Raw genomic sequence first — 21,964 nt, 5'->3', positions numbered from 1 at the left:
TTTTTCTCAGATCACTTTTTTTTTTTAATGTATTTTTATTGATTTCAGGGAGAGAGAGAAACATCAATGATGAGAAAGTCATTGATCAGCTGCCTCTTGCACACCCCCAGACTGGGGATCGAGCCGGCAACCAAGGCATGTGCCCTGATGGGGAATCAAACCCTGATCTCCTGGATCACTAGGTCGATGCTCAACCACTGAGCCACGTCCGGCCAGGCTCTCAGATCACTTCTTGAAGGCACATTACTGATCCATAAAACTTACTTTTTGACATACAATGTGATACTGTTTCTTTGTCACAAGTCCAAGCTTTCAGGGGTCAAAACTACTCACTAGAACACAAAATAAAGGGCAGAAAGAAGGCTACAGCAGAGCAAACACACCTGACTCAGGAACATTCAGTCAAGCATTCAGGAGCTGAGAACCCCTGCAGGAAAGTGCACTAGTGCTTACAGACCACCCGCCCCTGGCTCAGTGTGCATACCCTTTGAGCAAGCAACAGCCATGGGTTAGGAATATACCTACACACACACGCACATTATACAACCATAAATCGTCACATATTTTTGAGGAAAACATTTTATAGGCAATGGCAGAACACAAAGGAGAAACGGATGAAGGTATGAAAATATGCTCTGAGAAGTGTTCTGAAGTTCTTCCAATAAAGGGTAATAACTAAGAACTTCAACTACCAAGATATACAATACGCTAGGGTTCAACTACACAATGCCTCAAAGTTCCAAATTCAGTGTCTTCAGAAATACTCACTGAAACCACAGCATTGTGTTAAAAATTCCATACCAAGTAGCTCAGATAAAAATCAACTATTTTTTTAAAATTTAGCTGTATTTCTGCCAATGAACAAAAAAATACAGAAAATTTTCCAGAAATCAATATAATCTGTTAGTCAATCCATGCTGCTGCAAGTTTCTCAAAACCAAAATACAAAAAAAAAAAAAATTAATCTAAATTTAAATAAGCAGCCCTGGCCAGTGTGGCTCAGTTGGCTGAGCATCATCCCACACACTGAGAAGTGGGCAGTCGATCCCGGGCAGGGCACATGCCCAGGTTGCGGCTGGATCCCCAGCAGGGGGCATGCCGATGGATGTTTCTCTTTCTCTCCCTCTCCTTTCCCCTCTCTCTCTCTTAAAAAATAAATAAATAAATAAATAAAATCTTAAAAATAAATAAATGTATAACAAGCAGCATGCACTCAGGCCTTGGGCTTTAGAAGCATGATCACATCTCAGGAGTCTACAAACATCCTCAGATGCTTCAGTCTCCCAAGACTTGGCTGGGAAGTCTGCCTCACTACCCCTTCTGCAACAGGGGCAGGGAAAGAATAACAGGGCAGGTGGAAAACCTCTGCATTACTTCACCTTCAGCTCACTCTTCTCTACTGCATGCAATTCATTACTCTTCTGCATTTGGGGGGCAGGGAGTGGTTGTAGAACTATCTACCTTTACAAATACACTAACTCAAAAAACAAACCACTTTAAGTATTAGAAAGCTTGTCTTAATCCAAGCAAATTCAGTCCTTGATACTATTTGTAGTATTAAAAAACTGAAAATAACCTAGAATGTATACAAACAGGGAACCGACTGAATAAATTGTGGTATACATCATATATTTTATACATATATATATAATAGACTACTAGGCAACCATGAAAAGAATGAGGAAGATCTATCTGTACTTGGATACATCCAAGATATTTTAAATGAAAAGAGCACTACCAATTAATTTTTTAAAGTAGATAGGGAAATATATGTTTTTATACAAATACAACTTTTCTGGAAAAATACAAAAGAAACTAGGAATAGCAATGGCCTACAGATGGGACTGTGGGACTGAAGGTCTCAGTAAAGGAGTACATTCTTTTTCATTATTTAAGAAATATTTTACTGTGTACATGTATCCCTGTTTAAAAAAATTTTTAAAGGAGTACTTAAGTCTGTGATTGTAGTAAAATAAAGCAACAAAAGAAAAAGTGATGCCTACTAAAAGCAATCTCATCTTTCTTAACTATCTCTAAATTCTTAGTGGCAAAATTCGAATTCAGCAAACCATGGGTGGGTGGACAGGTGGGATATGGAGAGGTCCATCCTACCTTTTTTCAAAAACAGTAATTTTCAATTTCTTGCCATAATGCTAAAAGAAAAGTTACACCTGCTCCTCAAACCAAGATGCAAAAATCCCTTAAATGTTTGCTCTGTTGTAATCAAAGTTTAAAAGATTTGAATATATTAAGCCCTCAACTAAAGTTCAATTACATATCCTATGTTAATATTATATACTATTCGTATTTTAAATAAAGTTTTATATATTTTTTTGTTTTTAAACAAAGAACTTAAGAATTACTTAAGAGTCAAAATTTCCTAAGCTCTCCCCAGCCAAAAATCAGTTCAGTAAAAAAAGAGAGGGTTCTCCCCCCAAACTTCAAATTTTAGAAAACTTCCCCATTTCCAAGCAGGATTGGCCCACAGTAGGCAAAGCCTAAGACTATCCAACTCTCTTCCACCTCTGCAGATGCCTCCCCTGGTCTCAGGGACCCCAAGACCTCATCCAGGTACAGCCATCATCAGTGTTCCCACCATGTAAGAGCACTGATTCAGTAACAGTGGATCCACTGGTTTTGATTCTGAAGTTCAACCCGGGGCTCATGCACCTACGCACAACAGGCTCTCATCGGTGACACCAGGAAAAAGGAAGTGAAGTTGCCTCACCCCAAGCCCACATAGAACCAGACTGCTGATTGTCACTTTGTAACTACTACCATGAAAAGTAAAGCAAATGATTACGCCCTTCAATTTGATTTTTACTAATGGGAATGCATTTGTCAAAGATGTAAAGGTACGCAGTTATCTTAAAAAAGTGATGTTATAAGTTAATATGATAAAGAAAATGAAGTTGAGGAAAGGAATTCTGCCAACCTAAAACATTAATCAAAATACACACTCCATGCAGCAAAATGTGACAAAATACTGATTTCTCAGAAAAATATTTTCTGAACATTCAGAACTACTATAACACTGTACAAAAATTTCTAGTTAGAAAAATGATATTTCTCAGATCACTTACAAGTTGACTGTTTACTCATACCTCCATTTAACATATATGTATTTGCAACGCACTGTCTTCAGTACCAGGGATGCCCTGCTGAAAAGACAGATCTGGTTCCTGTCTTCATGGAGTTTACAGCAGTAAACACAAGGAGCAATGCATTCGTGCACTGTCTAGTTTTCCCGCAAGGAAAAATTAGGAAAAATATCCTGAGAGTAGGTTTTAAGATTCTCTACTGTGTGGTTTGAAGCATTCTATAATAAATTAAAATTTAAAAGTTAAAATATTAAAGTGAACTAAAAGTAAGATAATTTCATATAGTGATAAGTGCCATGAAGAAAACCAAACAGTAATGAGAAAATAAAGCGCCTGGGGAGTGGAGGTGAGTATGTCTAGGGAAGGCTTCATCATTGAACTGAACTGAACCCTCTCTGATGAAAGGAAGTAGGTATAACAAACAGTGTACTTCGAGGACAGAAAAAAACAAGTGGCTAGACTGTGGGAAGCAGGCAGAGAAGGTGGGCCTGGAACAAATCACAAAGTGCATTACAGGACACATAAGGAGTTTGGATTTTATTTTAATTACTATGGAAAGCCAATGGCAGGCTTTAAGCCTGAGAATAGCAAGAGGGATCTGATTAAGTATAATAGTTCCTGGTTTAGAACACGATACATTTTCAAGTAGAAACAGTGTTATAAATGGTGGAGCTGCAGTATTGCTTCTGTGCCTTCATTTATCTACTATCCATTCTCGCGAAGTTAAGTGCAAAATAGTGATGAGGAATAAAACAGGGTCTCACAAGCTGGCAGAGATGAGAAACACTGAACAAATAATTACAACTGTAATATTTATAAGAGTGGAATATGTAGAATGCTGTAGGCGCCTAGGGCAAAGGATTGTTAATCCAGCCTGGGGGAGTCCCGGAAGCAAGACTTCACAGAATACCTGAGTCTTACGGTACAGGCAGGGATTTCCTTAGTGCATTCCCCTAGGCATACACCCTCACCACTGGTGGGGCACAAGAAAATTTAGGGGACTCTTTTAAAGTATTTAAAAGACCATTTTAAAGTATTTATGTAAGCCTTGGCCAGTGTGGCTCAGTTGGCTGAGCGTTGTCCCATGCATCAAAAGGTTCCCAGTTCAGGGCACATGCCCGTTGCGGTTGTGGGCTCAATCCCTGGGAAGAGGTGTACAGGAGGCAGTCGACTGATGTTTTGCTCTCACATCAATGTTTCTCTCTCCCTCCCTCCCTCCCTCTCCCTTCCCCTCTCTCTAAAAATCAATACAAAATTTTTAAAAAATAAAGTATGTAAGATTATTAAGGTGGAATGGGGCATAAAAAGTTAACATATAAAACTTGCAACTGCAACTTCACAGGTATTGCTTAAATAAGGCTTATTAAAAACCTCAATTATCTGATTTTCCTACAACACTGAAATACAATAATCTAAATGCCACTTTAACAAGTTGGTCTGTGACTCTATTCGTGTGTGCTGTGTGTGTGTGAGCATGTGTGTTACCCATTGTGAGCTGGGGTTAGAACTTCAAACATATTAAAACTTCAAAACAAACTTCAAATACAGAGATTCTGAAAATATTCCAAATACTCTCCACCAGATTCAAAAATTATTAAAATTTTCCTTATTTGCTTTAACTTTCTATATATGCACATACATATATACAAGAGTGGGCAAAAGAGGTTTACAGTGTAATACAAATAAATAATACAGTAATTAACAAAGAATAATACAAGCATAAACTGTGTTTTGTGTACTCACAACTATAAACCTACTTTTGCCCACCCCTGAATATACTTTATGAGCCATTTGAAAGTGTTGAAGACCTCATCATACCTCACCTCAAAACTCTTCAACCTGCATCTCCCAAGAATAAGGGCATTCTCCTATATAATCACAATGTCATTATCACAATTAAAGAAAATTAATTCTTTAATATCACCTATTATCGGGTACATATTTAAAAATTTTTAAGTACAAAGGACTTTGCTGAGAACCTTACAGAAGAAATGTATTTTAATAAACTGATTAAATGTATTAGTTTTATTTCATTATTTTTATTTTTATTATTTAAAAATTCTATTTATGTAAACTAAAAATGAAAACAAATCACTTATTTATTACTCCCTACCCCCTTCCCCACCTCTGGCAACTCACAAATGTATTCTTTGTATCTATGAGCTTATTTTTTCATTTTAGAGTCTCCTATCTTTCCCTATCTGACTTACTTCACTTAGCAGAATGCCCTCAAGGTCCATCCAGATTGTCACAAATGGCAAGATTTCACTCTTTTCTATGGCTGAATAATATTCCATTGCAGATATATACCACAATTTCTTTACCCTTCCATCCATGGGTGAACTCTTAGGTTGTTTCCATATTTTGGCTATTGAAAATAATGCTGCAATGAACATGGGGGTACAGATATCTTTTCAAGTTAGTATTTCCATTTCCTTCAGATAAATACTCAAAAGTAGAATTGTTGGATCATATGGTAGTTCCATTTTTAATTTTTTGAGGAACCTCCATACTGTTTTCCATAGTGGCTGTACCAATTTACATTCCCACCAACACTGCACAAAGATTCCCTTTTCTCCACAGCCTCGCCAGTACTTGATTTCTTGTCTTTTTGATAATAGTCATTCTAACAGGGTCGATTTGCACTTCCCTGATGATTAGTGATCTTGAGCATCTTTTCATGTACCTATGGCCATCTGTATGTCTTCTTTGGAAAATGTCTATGCAGATCTTCTGCCCATTTTTAAATCAGATTATTTGTTTTTTTGCTCCTGAGTTGTAAGAATACTATATTTTGGATATTAGCCCCTTATCAGATACATGACTTGCAAATATTTTTTCTCATTTAGCAGGTTGCCTTTTTTTTTTTTTTTTTTTTTTTTAGAGAGAGGAAAGGGGAGGGAGAGGGAGAGGGGGAAAGAGAGGGAAAGGGAGAGGGGAAGGAGGGAGAGGGAGAAAGAGAGAAACGAAATATCGATGAGAGAGAGAAACATCCACAGACTGGTGATCAAACCCACCACCTTTTGGTGTGCCGGACGACGCCAACCAACCAAGCCACAGAGGCCAGGGCCAGCAGGTACCCTTTTCATTCTTTTGATTGTTTCCTTTGCTATACAGAAGCTGTTTAATTTGATGGAGTCTGACTTGTTTATTTTTGCTTTTGCTGCTTTTGCTTTGGGGTCCAAGTCAAAAAAATCATAGCCTAAACTGATTAGATTTATTATTACTTATATTTCATTATCCTTATTTTTAAAATGTAATAATACTTTATAAAGTTTAGGTTTAAAAGTCAAATTTTTTAATTAATATTTTTTAATTTTAAAAATATTAAAATATTGTAATCAAATATGGCAAAAAGTATGAAAGTGGTACATGCCAGATTGACATTCTGGGAGCACTGCACTGATGGAAGGACACTTAGGATTTACAGAAGAGTGTGGTCTTGGCATGGCTGGAGTGAGGGCAAGTGTGAGAGGGAGATGAGCTTGACAGGTGACTGTGGAGAAGCATTCCAAGCATCCTGTGCATCTTCCTGAGAAGTTTGGACTTTACCCTGCTGGTAGTAGGCTTTTTTGTGATAAAAGCAAGTTTGTTTAGAAAAACCTATGTGGTCCTAGTGTGTTACGTAAACTAAAGAGGAGAGATGGGGGCAACTGAAGGCAACCGAACAAGGTGTTGTTTTTTTCACAGCAAATATCTAGCATTTTAGTTATATTATGGGTTGATCAAACCTGCAATACTGGTAAATAAGAAAAACAAAAACAATAAAACTAAACTAAGTTTATCTTGAATGTTCATGTTATAGCTCACCGGATGCAGGGTCAGAAAACCCAAATGTAACTTAAGTTTCTAAAAATTCATAATTCCATTTCCATCCCTTTTTTTAGGATTCTCTTCAACAACAAAAATATTTTCACTTTTAGTGTTATATACAAGTTAACAGGAAGTTTATTACATTTTACAACTTTTGTCATCTGTAATTGAATGTCCATGTTGTAGAAATGCAGCATTAGAGGAGGAGTCAGCAGAGACACATAAATTTTGAAAGAAACCCTTGAGCACTTCTGAAGCATTTAATAGAGCTGGCTCTTTTTTTTCTTTTCTTCTCGTCTGAGAGAAGGGAGAGACAGATAGACAGAAAGACAGACATATCATTGGCCTCCCCTTACACGCCCAGACTGGGACCAGCAACCCAGGTATGTGACCTGACGAGGAACCAAACTCACCACCTTTTGGTGTATGGGAGGACAGTCCAACCAACTGAACCACCCGGCCACAGCAGAGCTGGCTCTTTTTAATACCTAGTTTCATTTTCCAAAGTGGCTTTCTTTTTTTCTTGCCAAGATTCATCGCTGGCACTGATTTTATGTTTATCAGTCACACTAAAAATAAAAATTTCCAAAGAAAACCAATGGGAAAAGGGTGGGGTGCAGAATAGCCACCAGTTTTCAAATATGCAGAGTGCCCATGGGGCACCACAGACAGCAACTCCAGGGAGATCCAATGTACAGAACTCAAGGGGAAGGCTACAACCCAAGGTGGCCTACCTAGGAGAACAGGTCCTTCATTCCTCTTCTACCAGGAGAACTCTAGTTTTATTTATTTGGGGCTTCCTAGAAAGATTTCATTTGAACAAAGAGTTCCATAGCTTTAAAAATATTTGAAAGCCAAAGAGTCAGAACTGCACGTTCTAAAGTCAGAGGGTGATAACTCATGATTAAGATTCCAAGTTCCACAGGAAAGCTGCCAGGGGACAAAACAAACACCATCACTGAGGAGGAATGTAAAGAAAGACACTAAGGGAGACAGTCCTCCTGGAGGAAGAGAAACTTTAGGGTAGAATGAGGGATTCTGTTTGGGCCAGTGGGGCATCCAAATTGGAGAGGTCCTGACAGCAGGGAACATAGGCATCTGAAGCTCAGCAGAAAGGTGTAGGAGAGCTACGTGAAGTCTAAACGTGGATGAGACTTCTTTACAGAGAGATGTAAAGAAAGAAACAAGGGAGGGTTTGAAAAGGTCATAGAAAGCAAAAAGAAAGGGTCTTCCTCAAGACAGAACCGTGTGGAGCCACTGAAGGCCACTTCAAGAGGAGACCCTGAATCTGGGGTAGTCTGTACCCAGGAGCAGAGAGGGCACAGGCTGGACCGGCTGGGGGTGGTATTCTACAGAGCAGAGGCCTCAGAAACGCAAGGGGGCCGGAGTAAAGAGTATTGGCCAGGAAGCAAATGAAAGATGAGACAATGGGTCCAGGCGTGAAGGGGCTGAAACTCTGAGAGAAAAAGGAGGTCACAAGGAGGTCAAAGACGGGACAGAGAGTAGAGAAGCCCCTCCAGGAGGCTGTAGAAGAATACGGCACCAGAACCCAAGATTTCACTGGTAGAGCTATTCTGGAAAGAGCTCCTTTCAACTATAGTTACTAGGAAGCCAAAGTCAGGGTAAAGGTCAATGGGGGGGGGGGCATGTCTTCAGAACCCTGTTGTGCCTTAAGGTCCTGGGTCTGGCTATAGGAGTCACTGAGCCCTCCTCAAGCACTCACTGCAGAGAAGGGAGGCCCACTCAAAAACGGGAGGCCAGAAGAGCCCACGAGCCCTCTGTTTCCCTTGTCACAGCCACTACTGGCAATGGGGGTCTGGCAACAGTCCTTTAAAGCTTCTCTCAGTTCACCCAGGAGCCACTATGTGCCCTTAAGAAAAACCAGGTGCAGTTAAGCATAGGGACAGATCTAAGTTTATTTCCTAATTTGTATACAGTGTTACTTATAGGGAAACAAAACAAAAATAATAAACATTAATTACAGTAAGAGGTCAAGAGATTCAGGTATCATAAATGACCATAACAACTAAACACCCAAAGTTTTTCAAATTTCTAGCTTTAGCTCCTTGACCAACTACTTCTGCCCATTTTGCTCAATAATAAAAATGACAACTAACCAAAAGGAAAACATATTACTGGAAAGAATGTCTACCTATTAATTTCTTTTTTAAAAAAGGAAAGGATGTCTCTTTTAACAATTTACTTAGAAATTCCAATTCATATTTTACAAATTAACAAATTGCCTCTGGTATACAAACTAGGTTTTACAAAATATTTAACTGTCAATTCGGGAGTATAATGATACACAGGACAGAATGGTGTAAAAAAGGTGCTCACTAGTACCCCAGGGACAAAAACTTGCCTAACAAACACACTTTCAAAAAAGCCTTACTAACTCTGGGAAACAACTAACCACTCTGATTTTCTTAAGAACTAAGTAGTGCCTTAGCTGGTTTTGATCAGTGGTTAGAGGGTTGGCCTGAGGACTAAAGGGTCCCGGGTTCAATTCTAGGTTCAATTCCTGCCAAGGATCCCATGTACCTCGGTTGCAGGCTCAATCTCCAGCCCCTGTTGGGGCACGTTTGGGAGGCAACCAATTGATGACTCTCTTTCACATCAATGTTTCTCTCTCCCCCTTCTGCTCTCTCTAAAAAACAATGCAAAAACATTGTTTTTCCATTGTTTTTGCGTGAGGATTAAAAATGATTAATAATAATAGTAAAAAGAACTAAGTACTAATTTATCACACACACACACACACACACACGAAATCAGTCTTCATGACACTGTCACTTCTTCAAGGGTTTCAAGACAGTCAAAAGTACCCTTGTCAAGAAGGAATGGGGGGTGATCAAGAGGCGCTCTAAGGTGTCTGCCCTTCCCCTGCTAACACACAGTATTCAGGAAACTCACCCCATGTTTACTATGCTAATACAGGGATTAGAAATAAAGAATGAAAACAATAATGAAAGAAAAAACTTACACCCCGTAAGCCATTCTGAAAGTGATTAACTACTCAGCTCATAATTCTTAATTTTGTCAACCTGCTTTCTCTCCATGACTGAACATCTTACAAATACAGAGTTAAAGTAATGTAATAAATCTAAAATATAAAGCATTCATTATATGTTATTATTATTATGTAGGTTATTTAGCCTCTTTAAATACTCACTAGTTTTCCATTGATATAGAAATGAGAGTAAAATACGGCAAAACCTCTACTAACCAAAACAGCTGGGGAATGAGTCATTGAATAATCTTGCCTCTCAGATAGCTAAAGGCTTATTTACAACTCTGAACACACAAACTTTTTTGGTTAACTGTTCTGGGTAGAATGATTTGACTCAGGCCAACATTGTGACCATCAGTGCCTACACAGTAAGATGGTGCGCTAAAACCACAAGGCTCTCTGTCCCTATCCAGATGAAATCTTAGAACGATGCAACCTTTGCTTTTACACTTTTCCTGTCTTCCACATGTTGTCATAGTCTGCTTCCATCTCTCCCTTTCATTCCAGTAACTGTGCCGGAACCACATCTAAGGAAAGGGTACCTGGTCCTCACAGCTCTGCTGGATACCTAGAGAGCTCTTCCAAGGGAGGTGAACTAGTGCACAGGGTTCTGTGACCTTTCTTTTACCAGCTGTAGAAATCATTTTAAAAATGTATTTTCTCAAAAAGAAATTCTGACAAACGTGCTGCAATATGGATGACCAGCAAGGAGGTCATTATGCTAAATGAAATAAGCCACTCACAAAAGGACAGATACTGTATGATTCCACTTACACGAGGTAGTCAGTAGTAAATTCAGTAGTCCAAAAAGTAGAACAGTGTGGTGTCCAAGGGCTGGGGGCAGAAGGGAATGGGGAATTATCATCCATGGGTACAAATTTCAGTTTGGGAAGGTGACAACGTTCTGCAAATAAATAGTGGTGATAATTGCATAACACTGTGAATGTACTAATGCCACTGAATTGTACAATTTATAATGGTAAATTTTGTGTTATATATATTTTACCACAACTAAAAAAATTAAAATTTTTTTAAGTAATGAAAAGTTACTTCATTATTTACTATGTTCTAGACAGGTATTACATTAAGTGTGTTGTGTTATTATCATCTAATCACTCCAAGGTTATTTTATAATGACATGAGTAAAAACGAGCCAAAATGGTTTCATATCATTATGATTCCAAATTACCATATACTGTTTTTAATGTGGAAAGCTAATGTTTTATAGAAATTGATCCATAAGAAAGGACACTAGCAAAAACTCAGAGATAAGAAAGGATCCTAGTCCAGGTAGCAAATTAATGTGAAAAGAAATGAAAAACCAGTGGCCTTACCACTCAGCATATATTACATGACAGCGATCTCAAACACTTTTAAGAAAATATTCAGGGTAAAAATAATAATAATAATTTGGAAGTCAAAGTACTTGTTAACACTTTGTTTTTCTTTTTAAAAATGTATTATTATTTAAATGTAGCTGGTACACAATCTTATATTGGTTATATTAGTTTCAGGTGTACAATATAGTGATTCAACATTTTTATACCTTACAATGTAATCACCCCACTAATTCTAATCATCATCTGTCACTGTGTAAACTTATCATAATATTGTTGACTATTGATTAATACTTCAAACTGATTCTCATGAGGAAAAACTCTTTGAGATATTTCAGTAACTGCTAAATTTCTCATCCCACCTCATGTTGTCATTCCAAATACGTGACTGCCCTGCACTTGCAAGTGACAACAAACCATCTTCCATCTCTCATCCGAGACTCTCTCCAAATGTCTCCTCAGACCAGAACTTTCCCAGACCAAGCAGCTACTCTCAACTGCCCTATCCACCTCAAATCGGTCTAGTCATTAGCCTTTCTCTAGATTAAGCAGAAACTTCAAAAGGAATCTACATGCAGCACTGTGCACCGCGTTAGAAATGGCACCATACAGCCTCTCCTCGCACAGAGAAGGGCTTGGTTCTGTTACTCAACTATCAAACCACAAAGTTCAAGAGGGACTTAACGTCACTTAGCACATATATAGACCACATTTTTTGTTTTTCAATGATGTCCTTGGAGTAGTCATCTAAAGGTAGAGAGAGGTGAGTAGGTTATAAACATCTCCTTGAATAAGAGAGACCAGGCGGCAATAACATGCAAATCTTCAGGCACCTGAGTTACACGCGGAGTTTTACAATCAAGCTTGTTAAACCTTCTGCAGTGAAGTCGTGATTCTTCTATTAATAATTTGTCTTTGTTCTTATCCTCTCTCCCACTTTTGTAAAGTTTAAAAATGAACTTGCAACAACCTGACCACATCCTTTCTATTTTAAATCATTTTCCAATGAAGCTAGTACCACTTAGAGCAGCAGTCAGTCAGTCGTATCAAAATCCCACTCCCGAAGTCTAATGGTCCAAATCTCCCTGGTAACCAAAATCCCCAGAGACTTTCATCCAACTTAATAACTGTGTATAATGAGAAATATTTTTTTTCAATTACAAAACATCACAATTAGATAACAAATGCTATTTACTGAGAGAAAAATGTCCTTCCATAACAAAGAGGTACCATTTACTCATTAAATGTTCTTTTATTTTCACTTATTCTGAAATATTGGCTAACTGCCAAATAATTCCAGAGAGTAAAGTTTCAGGATATTATAAGAAAATTTTTAACATAAAAACATTTAGCATTCAAATTACCTGCGTACATCATGGTCTTCTGCTTTTTTGGATTGTATTCATTTCTTTAATGTGAACATAACATGAAGTCATCATTAAAAAGCCAATGAAGTGCCTGGCCGCTGTGGCTCAGTGGTTGAGAGCCAACCTATGAACCAGGAGGTCACGGTTCGATTTCAGGTCAAGGCACATGCCCGGGTTTGGGCTGCATCCCAGTAGGGGGCATGCAGGAGACAGCCGATAAATGACTCTCTCTCATCACTGATGTTGCACTCTCTCTCTCCCTCTTCTTTCCTCTCTCTGAAATCAATAAACATTACCAAAAAAAAAAAAAAAAAAAAGCCAATGAGGTGTGGCCAGTTCACTTTCTCTATCGACTTTTGAGTCAAACAATATCTGCTTCGACACTATCATCCTACAGCTAAGCCCAGTCTAGCTATCACTGTGAAAGCAAGAGTACCCTACAGAAGCCAGAAGATTATGGTTAGGCAAAGTCTATTTAAAGAGAAAAATCAGAGTTTACAGGGAAACAAACATCAAGAGAAATTCTTTTTAAAAAAGAACTTGAAATTTTATTTTTCAGTTAGGGTTTACATTCAATATTCTTTTGTATTAATTGCAGGTGTACAGAATAGTGGTTAGATGATCATATACTTGACAATGTGTTCTCCCCATATTTTCCAGTACCCACCTGGTACCTAGTTATTACAATATTATTGACTATATTCCCTATGAGAAAATTCTTTTACATGTATTTCCTGTTTCTCATTGTATGTCTTTGTAGTTGCATTCTTAAAATTTTAATAAGTTTCAAATTAAATACCTGACAATGCAAAAGATAAGAAATCTAAAAAGAGCCACACACAAAAAAGGTGCATCAATAACTCAATAATCAAATACTCTCCTGGCTAATGAAGCTATGAATCTTGGGGCAGAGTGACCAAATCCAGCTTAGTTTTTAGCCAACTGGCTTGCTTAGTTGCAGGAAAACACTTATTTCACAAGAGACTCTTTGACCTTTGTGGCCTATGCCCCATTCATCCCTACCAAAGGCCTTACACCGTTCCCGACTTTCTATTACACAGGTGTCCTCACAGTAAAAAACACACTTTTAACCTCTAACTCCTCTCCTTTAGCAGCAGAAACAAGAAAAGGCACAAGAATGTACTAAACGGCATTTGGGAAGGATAAACAGATTGTTGAAGCACTTGCTTCAACGGAGAATGTAAAAACCAACTTCCTACAAGTCTAAAAAAATGGTATCTTTATCATGGAGAAATTAAAAAAAAATTCACACCTGACATAATTTTTAGTTACCTTTTGTTTTTGTTTTCTAGTTTTAATAATTTGATAAACCAGGCAAATATCCTGCATATATAAATCAAGTTAATTGCTGTCACTTAAAAGGTTGTTAATATAATTCACTAAACTTTTAAAAAATCAATTTTCATTCAATTTTCTCAGCAAATTCCTGGCTTTAAGGAACTGATTCATCTACTGACACCTTAAACTCTGACTTGCTGAGAAAGTTCATGATTCAAACCTACTTTCTACAAATATATTTGTATTCCAAAAATGGGAAGTAATAGATTAATACCGGGCCTGTGACCATAAGGACTCCCAAGAACCACAGATCCAAACATGCAAAGTATTGCTTCAGCTAAAAAGTGACCTTCTAAGTAAAAAGTCTCCAAGGGCAGAATTTTTAGACATTCTAGATAGTAAAAACCGATAGGAGTGTTATAAAAGCATTGAGATTCATGGCAAAATTACCCTAACTCCAGGTTTACATGTTGTCCTTCAGCTTAATTATTAATATCACCCCCTTTCACTCTCAAAAGGGTCCTGTTTTGAAGCAAAACTCATCAGTGGTGATAGAAGTCAGTGGTGGTTGCCTTGGGGAGGCCGGAAGGGTTTAATGAATGGGAGGAAATGTAAAGGGAGCCCTTTGGGAGGCTGAAAATGTTTTCTACCTTGATTTGAGTATGGTCATCATATGTAAAAAGTCAGTGAACTGTACTCTTAACGATCTTATTGTAAATTAGGCCTCAATAAAAAAATTTAAATAATTTTAAAAATACACTGAAATAGCCCCAGCTTGTCTGGCTCAGTGGTTAGAGCGTCACCCTCAGACTGAAGGAGCACAGGTTTGATTCCAGCCAAGGCAGGGACCTCGGTTGCAGGCTGGATCCTCAGCCATTTGGGGCCAGTTCCCGAGGCAACCAACCCATGTGTCTCTCTCACACTGATGTTTCTTCCTTCCTTCCCCTCTCTCTCTCTCTCTCTCTCTGTCTCTCCTCCCCTTCCACTCTCTCTGAAAAAGCAATGGAAAAAATATCCTTGGGTGGAGATTAAAAAATAATAATAATACATTGAAATTGTTCAAATAGTGACATAAAATCATCCTAGATATAGCTACAAAGATTTTTTTCCCAAATGTATTTTAATAAAGATGCATACTGTGTGTGAACACTTTTATGTAGAACCTTTCAAAATATAGACTGATTTTTTTTTTAATCTTTCATTTTAAAAAGTAGCTGAGTTTTACAACTGAAAGCACACAAAAATATGACCTATTCATCCTCTAATTCTGCAAATAAGGAAAACCGTATCTATAAAGGGTAGGAGACTACCCAAGATAAGGCAGCCACTCCATGACAACGACAGCAACAGAACTGTTTCCTGACTTCGGGCCACTCCCGTTTCCAGCACGCCGTTACTTCTCGGACGCTGTAAACAAATCTGAACTGAATCTACCTGTGGCCTGGAGGATTTAACATATCCCTCAAAACACGGGGCCAAAGGGCCCCAAAGTACACACACGGAGACGCACTCGTCTTCCTCCTCTGAAGACGGTTGGCAAATGGAACAAGTACATTTTCAGGCATTTTACTTCCGATGCAAAGTATGACACCTTAAAAATGCAGTTCAAGGCAATGCAGGGACTGACAAAATGCACCTTATTTCCTTTCAAATCTCTCCGATGGTTACTTGGTTCTCAAACTACATCACTGGTAAGTAGGGCTCACGAAACATGGCTTGGGGCCGTTCACCAGCACTGCTTTAGGTGCCCGCCCCCCCCCCCCCCGGGAATAACCCCCACTAAATAAAAGCCCTGACTCGGACGGGAGTGCCCTACCCCACTCCTAGCACCTTACAAGACCGGTAGGCGACCTGTGCTTTACCGTTTAGTTTTACACCCCAGCGGACAGCTGACATCTTGCGAAAAACTTAACATAACCTACATCCTTTCCGCGGGAATTTATTTCTGTTCTCAGAAGGCGTTCCTGCTCCCCACACAGCAGGCCTTGCTTCTCGGGACACCGCTCGCCTCTCCACAGCCTCCTTTTCAGTCTCCAAAACGAGACTTCAAGAACAGAAATCGAAACGGTCACGGAGCCCCGAGTGGCAGGTCGGCGCCCGGGCCCCGGCGAGCCCACTGCCCGCTCCCGCGCGGCCGGGGAAGGCCCGGTTCGCTCCACCACGCCCGCCCGAAGCAACCGGTTGCGACGGCCTCCGGGCGCTCCGCAGCCGCGCCGCCGCCGCCTCGGCCCTCCGAAGTTCGGACCGGCGCGCCCCCGGCCTCGGCTGCGGGTTCGCGCCCCGGCCCCGGAGCGAGCCCGGGGGGCGGGTCCGCGGGGGCTCGGCGGGCGGGAGAGCGGGACGCGCGGGGAGGGGCGCGCGCCGGGCCCAGCGCGCCGGGAACTTGGGCGCCCGCCGGTGCCGCCGCCCGGACACTTTCCTTTCACACCCCGGGGGCCGCCGCGCGCCTAACTGCCCGCGCGGAGCTGCCAACCGCCGCCGCCGCTCCCCGCCGCGGCGAGGCGCCCAGGCGCGCTCCGGCGGCCCGGCCGGTCGGCGCGCAGGGCCGCGGGGGCGCGCGAGGCCGCGCGCGATCGCCGCGCTCCCCCCGACCGCCCCCGCCCCCAACGTGCCGCCGCCGCCCGTTGGCGCCTCAGCCCGCGCGCCCGCCGGCCTCCGCCTGCGGGCGGTTTCGTTGGCAAAGTTGCGCGGCCGCGTCGAGCGGAGCTCCGTGCGGTCCCCCGCCCCAGCGCCGCCGCCGCCCCTTCAGGCCGCCGCGCGGGAAGGCCCAGCCGGCAGCCCCGCTTTTTTACCTGCCGGGAGTTTTCGCGCGCGCGCTCCTCAATCGCTCGCTTTTACCCCTCTCGCGCTCGTTTTCTTTCTTTCTTTCCTTCTTCTCGTTCCCCAGCCCGGGTGCTTTTTCCGCTCACAACGCCCGCGCTCGCCCGCTCGCGCCCTCCTTCCTGCTGGGCTCGGCGGAGCGGGGCGGCCGGCAGCTCTCCCCGCCCCCCTCCACCCGCGCTCCGGCGGAGGCGGCGGCGGCGCTCCGCGCTCCGACTCATTCCAATATGGCACGGGTGCAGGGCGCATGCGCCCGCGCCCCCCCCCCCCATCCGCGCTCCTCCCGGCAGCCCGCGCCCCTCGCGCCGCGCGCGTGGCGCCCCCCAGCCCGGCCTTCCCGAATCCGCCCGCGAGTGGTTTCGCCCAGCTGGGGCCGCGCGGGATGCGAGGAGTCCACGGACTGTGGTGCTGGGGGTCCAGCGCCGTCCGCCAACCCCGCCCCTCGTGTCACCAGCCCACAACTTGCCGCGGACACCCCCAAGGCCGTGGCGCAGGGCTCGCAGCGGCGCCTCCGGTCCCCGACAGCGCTGCGGCCCTGCGCGAACCGGCCCCGACGGGGAGACGCGCCCCCAGGGATCCAGCGCCCACCATATCCATGCTCCAACCCACTATGGAAGGTCCCCCGCGCCTCACCTCGGGCTGTGGACGGAGCCCTGAAAACCCACTGGCGTCCCCGGGTCCGTCCTGGCGTCTGGGCCGGGGCGAAGCTCACTGCCGTCGTCCACACGTGACCGCCTCCGGCAAGATGGCATTAGCAAAGGAACGTTCTGAGCGGTGGCCCGATCCCAGATGGGCACGTGTCGCCGCTGGAGAGGGCTGCGGCCGCCCGCTTAGCCCACGTCTGGGCTCTGGCGCGTCCTTTGAGACTTGAAAGGGCACCCAAGTGCCCTGATCTGCGAAGTCAGACTCGGGTCCGCGGCGCACCCGATGTCTCCAGGCTTCCGCAGGAGGCGCCCTGTAAATGCGAGTTTTCCTGCCGTTCGGGGCCTCGGCCAGGGGCACGGCTGCTGAAATTGGGCAGGAGAGCCGAGGACCCAGGGTCGGGACAGAAGCTCAGACTGGCCCGAAACCGGAGGTGCCCACGGGCGGTTGTCCCCCAAGCTCGCCCCTTACCCAGCGACAGCAAGTGTGCCTGTCGGACATACCGATCCCCACCTGCTCTGGAAAGTTCCCTCCAGAAGGGAGCACCCGCGCCATGGGGACCCAGGAGCGGGGGAAGAGAAGTCTCGGAAAGGGTGCTGAAGGCTTTTGCCTTTCGGGAAAGAGGAGACGCCCACCTCAAGAAGGACGTCTTGGGTGCCAGACGCTAGCTCAAGCCACTTCCCACTGACCTCACCCCCGCGCTGGGAAATATTACCCCAGTTTACAAACTTGCTCTAAGTCCAGATTTTTTATTTTACTTTACCACCACTGAAAAGATAATATGACAGAGAGAAAGAAAATTGTAAAAAGAATAAAGTATCTGTAATACTACTACTTATGCAACTTTTTACTTATAAAACCTCCCATCCAAATACACGTGTTTACATTGTTGCAACCACACAGTCTCATTCGTGTTTGCTGTTCTCACTAACATTTTTCTTTTGTTCATATGATTAATTTCTAAGGTGTGCAGGTATGCTCATCCATTCAGTCAGTCTCCTAATAAGGTATTTTTGGGTTCTTTACAATTGTTGCCTAATACATGCTTTAATTCTGCACTTGGGATAAATTCCTGGCAGCCAACTATCCAGGGGAAAGGCTAAGAAGCGGGAGAGTGGTCTTGCTTCTCAGTGCCAAAGGACTTTACCGAAGAGCTGCCCCACTCATTCTGCTGCCTCCCAAGAGCAAGTGTAAGGAGCTTAATATCCATTTGTAAACATTGGGTACCATCTCGTTTTCCTTATAATTTAGTAGTGTCTATTGGTAGTTACTTTAGCATTTCTTAGATGACCTTAAAAATGAATGTTCTTCCATGAATTTACTATCTGTATTCCCCTTTCTGTGAATGACCTGTTCATATTCATTCATCTGTTGGAGACTTGAACCTCTTTTAACTTTGACGAAAAATTTTTTATATTACAGTTATTATTCTTGTATCATCGATGATGCAAATATTGCCCAGCCTGTTGTTCATTTTTGTTCTGTGTTAGTGTTCAATCTGTAATTCTAGTCCTTTGTGATTTTTTTGTTGTTGATTCAATACCGACAAAGTGAGCTTTCTTCCACCCATCTAACAGTTTATTTTCTGCTAGTTTTCTACAATTTCATTTTACATTTAATTCTTTGATGATTATCCGTCCCAAGTTTATTTTGCTGTGTGAAGTAAAATATGGGTTTAACTCACCCCCAGCATCACCAGTTTTTATTGCTTATGCAGTCAGTCATCATTTATTAAATAATTCTTCCCTTATCCTTCGTTTAGTAAAATCTGCTTTTATGATAGGCTTTTGATGTTGCTCGATCTGTTTGTGAAGTCTCCATTTCCTTTCATAAACCTCAGTTTGAGTAGATACCATATGGATCTAAATATTGGTGCTTTAAAATAGGCACAAACATGTCCAGATTCCCCCTCATGGAGTCAGTCTTCTTTTATTTAGCATATCACTTGAAATTCACACCGGTTTATGAGTGTGTACACGTTCTTGGCAATCAGAGGTTAAGAGTGCTGGGTTTGGGGATGGGACCATCCATGTTCAACACTTAACGGCCCTGTGACATGGCACAGGTTACTTATCTCCTCTCTAGGCCTTAGGATCTTAGTCTATAAAAATAGAAATAAGGCCCTGGCTGGTGTGGCTCAGTTGGTTGAGTGTCTTTCCTTGCACCGAAGTCACCGGTTCAATTCCCGGTCAGGGTGCATGCCCTGGCATGTGGGCTCCATCCCCAGGAGGGGGCCTGAAAGAGGCAGCAATCGCTGGTTCTCTCATCAATATTTCTCTCTCTCTCTCCCTCTCCCTTCCTCTTTCTCTAAAGCCAATGAAAACATTTTAAATGGGAATAACACCTGCCTCACAAGCTCAATACCTAGTACATAGTAAGTGCTCAGTAAGTGTCAGATGTTTTTACTGATATTTTTAGTTCCAAAAAAATTGAAATTTTACATGAAGTTGCATTAAATGTATGAATTGATTTAAACAGATCAAATCTTCTATAATATCTCATTTTCCCAACCAGGACATGTGCTATCTTTCAATTTATTCAAATATTTTATTTATTTATTTATTTATTTATTTATTTATTCATATCCTAACCCAAAGATATATTTTTTAAAATATATCTTTATTGTTGAAAGTATTACAGATGTCCCCTTTTTTCTCCCATTGACCACCTCCACCTTGCTTCTGCCCCCCCCCCCAGGCCTTCACCACACTATTGTCTGTCCATGGGTTACGCATATATGCATATTAGTTTTCTGGTTAATCTCTTCCCCCACCCCAGCATCACCAGTTGCTGGGGTGACCTATCACCCAGAAATAGGTCAGTCTGTGGCATGCTTCAATATCTCTGGATCTATTTTGTTCGTCACTTTATTTTGTTCATTATATTCCACATATAAGTGAGATCATGTGGTACTTATCTTTCTCTGACTGGCTTATTTCACTTAGCATAATACTCTCTAGGTCCCTCCATGCTGTCCCAAAGGGTAAGAGATCCTTTTTTACAGCTGCATAGTATTCCATGGTGTAAATGTACATCTTTTTTATCCACTCATCTACTGATGGGCACTTGGACTGTTTCCAGATCTTAGCTATTATAAATTGTGCTATTATGAACATTTTTATTTATTTATTTTAATCCTCACCTGAGGATATGTTTTAATTGATTTTTAAGAGAGAGAGAAAGGAGGAGAGAGAGAGACATCGATGTGAGGAACATCAATTGGTTACCTCCTGTACATATTCTGCCTGGGAATCGAACCCACAACCTTTTGGTGTATAGGACTGTGCTCCAACCAACTGGGCCACCCAGCCAGGGTTTCAAATATTTTAAAATCCAGACAGAAGCCAGTTCTCTTGTTGACTCCAGCCTCTCTCCACTGCTCACCTTTGTGACCCTTGAGGGAGAGGAAGAGCAGAGAACCACAGGGAACAGTGGGAAACTACCCTTTGAGAGTCTGCCTCGTGCTGGGCTCGGTGTGGGTGGGTGTGTGTGCACAAGTGTGAAATCTCCTTTAGCGCTTGCAACATCCCTCAGGTTAAGTTACGGCATTTCCTGTGGACAAAGAACAAACAGTGCTTCCAGGTCACCCTCAGTGAGAGACAGAGCTGGGCCACAAACCAGGTATGCCAGCTCCTTGGCCACTCTGCTACTTGCAAATTTGAGGTGGGAGTGATTCACAGAAGAGGCAGCCCCCAGAGGAGCATGGACAAAACTGACTTCTGGTCATGGGACACCCCTGCTTGAAAGCCTGCCATGGCTCCCTGTTGCATTTTGAATAAATCTGGAGAACTTACCCTGGCCTGTGAGCCTGGCTCTGCTCACCCTCCAAACTCACCTATTACCACTCACCTGCCTTGTTTACTGTGGTTCAACTGTACCTCTCTCCTTCCCATCCCATAAGTACACCAAGGCCCATCCCACCTCAGGGCCCTTGCACGCACTGTTCCCACTGCCTAGCACACTCTCCATCCCACCTTCTGCACCCACCTTCATATAGTGGGTACCTTCTCATTGTTTCAGCATCTGTTTAACAATGTGGTCTCCTCAGAGAAAGTTCCCTCCCCATCTCCCTCGCCTAGTTTTTTCTTTCACAATTGTATTTATAATTTATTTGTCTTTTGTCACCTCATCTAACCCCACAGACAGACATCAGTCCCCCTGAGGGCAGTGATGTGCCCGTCTCATTTACCATGAAGCCGGTCCTTTCCCTGAGAGGTCAGCTGGCAGCATCCAGGACCAGAAGTTGGCATACCCATGGGCCACCCTGCCCATTCTCATCTCTGTCTCCACTTCCTACTGTCTCCCTGGGGTTAGGACCCCTCTCCTCACTGAGGAAGGGGTCAGTGCTTGACCATCCCATATGAACCCCCTCTCCCCTGAAGCCTTGTCTGCTATTTGCAAGCAGGTCTGCTCTCTGCAGGTGGGAGTAAGCTCAGGGCCTTGTTCTGAAGGAGAACATGAGGGTCAGGCCTGGACCCTTGGGGACCGGTAGAGCCCTCAGCCAGGGCACGGGGCTGTTTTCAAAACAAGAAGATCTTAAGTTCTGCAGACTTCCAGGCCCTGTCGTCAATCAAT

At 42.6% G+C, this 21,964-nt stretch overlaps 1 protein-coding gene across 7 annotated transcripts in view; it reads right to left on the bottom strand.

Annotated features, from left to right (window-relative positions):
• Positions 1-17,469, bottom strand: part of SFMBT1 (Scm like with four mbt domains 1) — a 107,862-nt gene extending 90,393 nt beyond the window's left edge. The window contains exon 1 of one of the 7 annotated variants that reach the window (XM_081160303.1): positions 17,381-17,469. The gene's annotated coding sequence lies outside the window, so the exon portion shown is untranslated. Of the gene's footprint in view, positions 1-15,849; positions 16,169-16,719; positions 16,977-17,380 lie in introns of those variants that run through there. The other 6 variants (XM_081160300.1, XM_081160302.1, XM_081160306.1 and 3 more) reach the window with 6 other exon arrangements.
• Positions 17,470-21,964: the final 4,495 nt, after the last annotated feature.

The sequence above is a fragment of the Miniopterus schreibersii genome (genome assembly GCF_964146895.1).
Source record: "Miniopterus schreibersii genome assembly, chromosome: 15".
NCBI lineage: Eukaryota > Metazoa > Chordata > Mammalia > Chiroptera > Miniopteridae > Miniopterus > Miniopterus schreibersii.
Note: the sequence above shows the minus strand (reverse complement) of the source record. Positions and strands in the feature narration are given on the sequence as shown.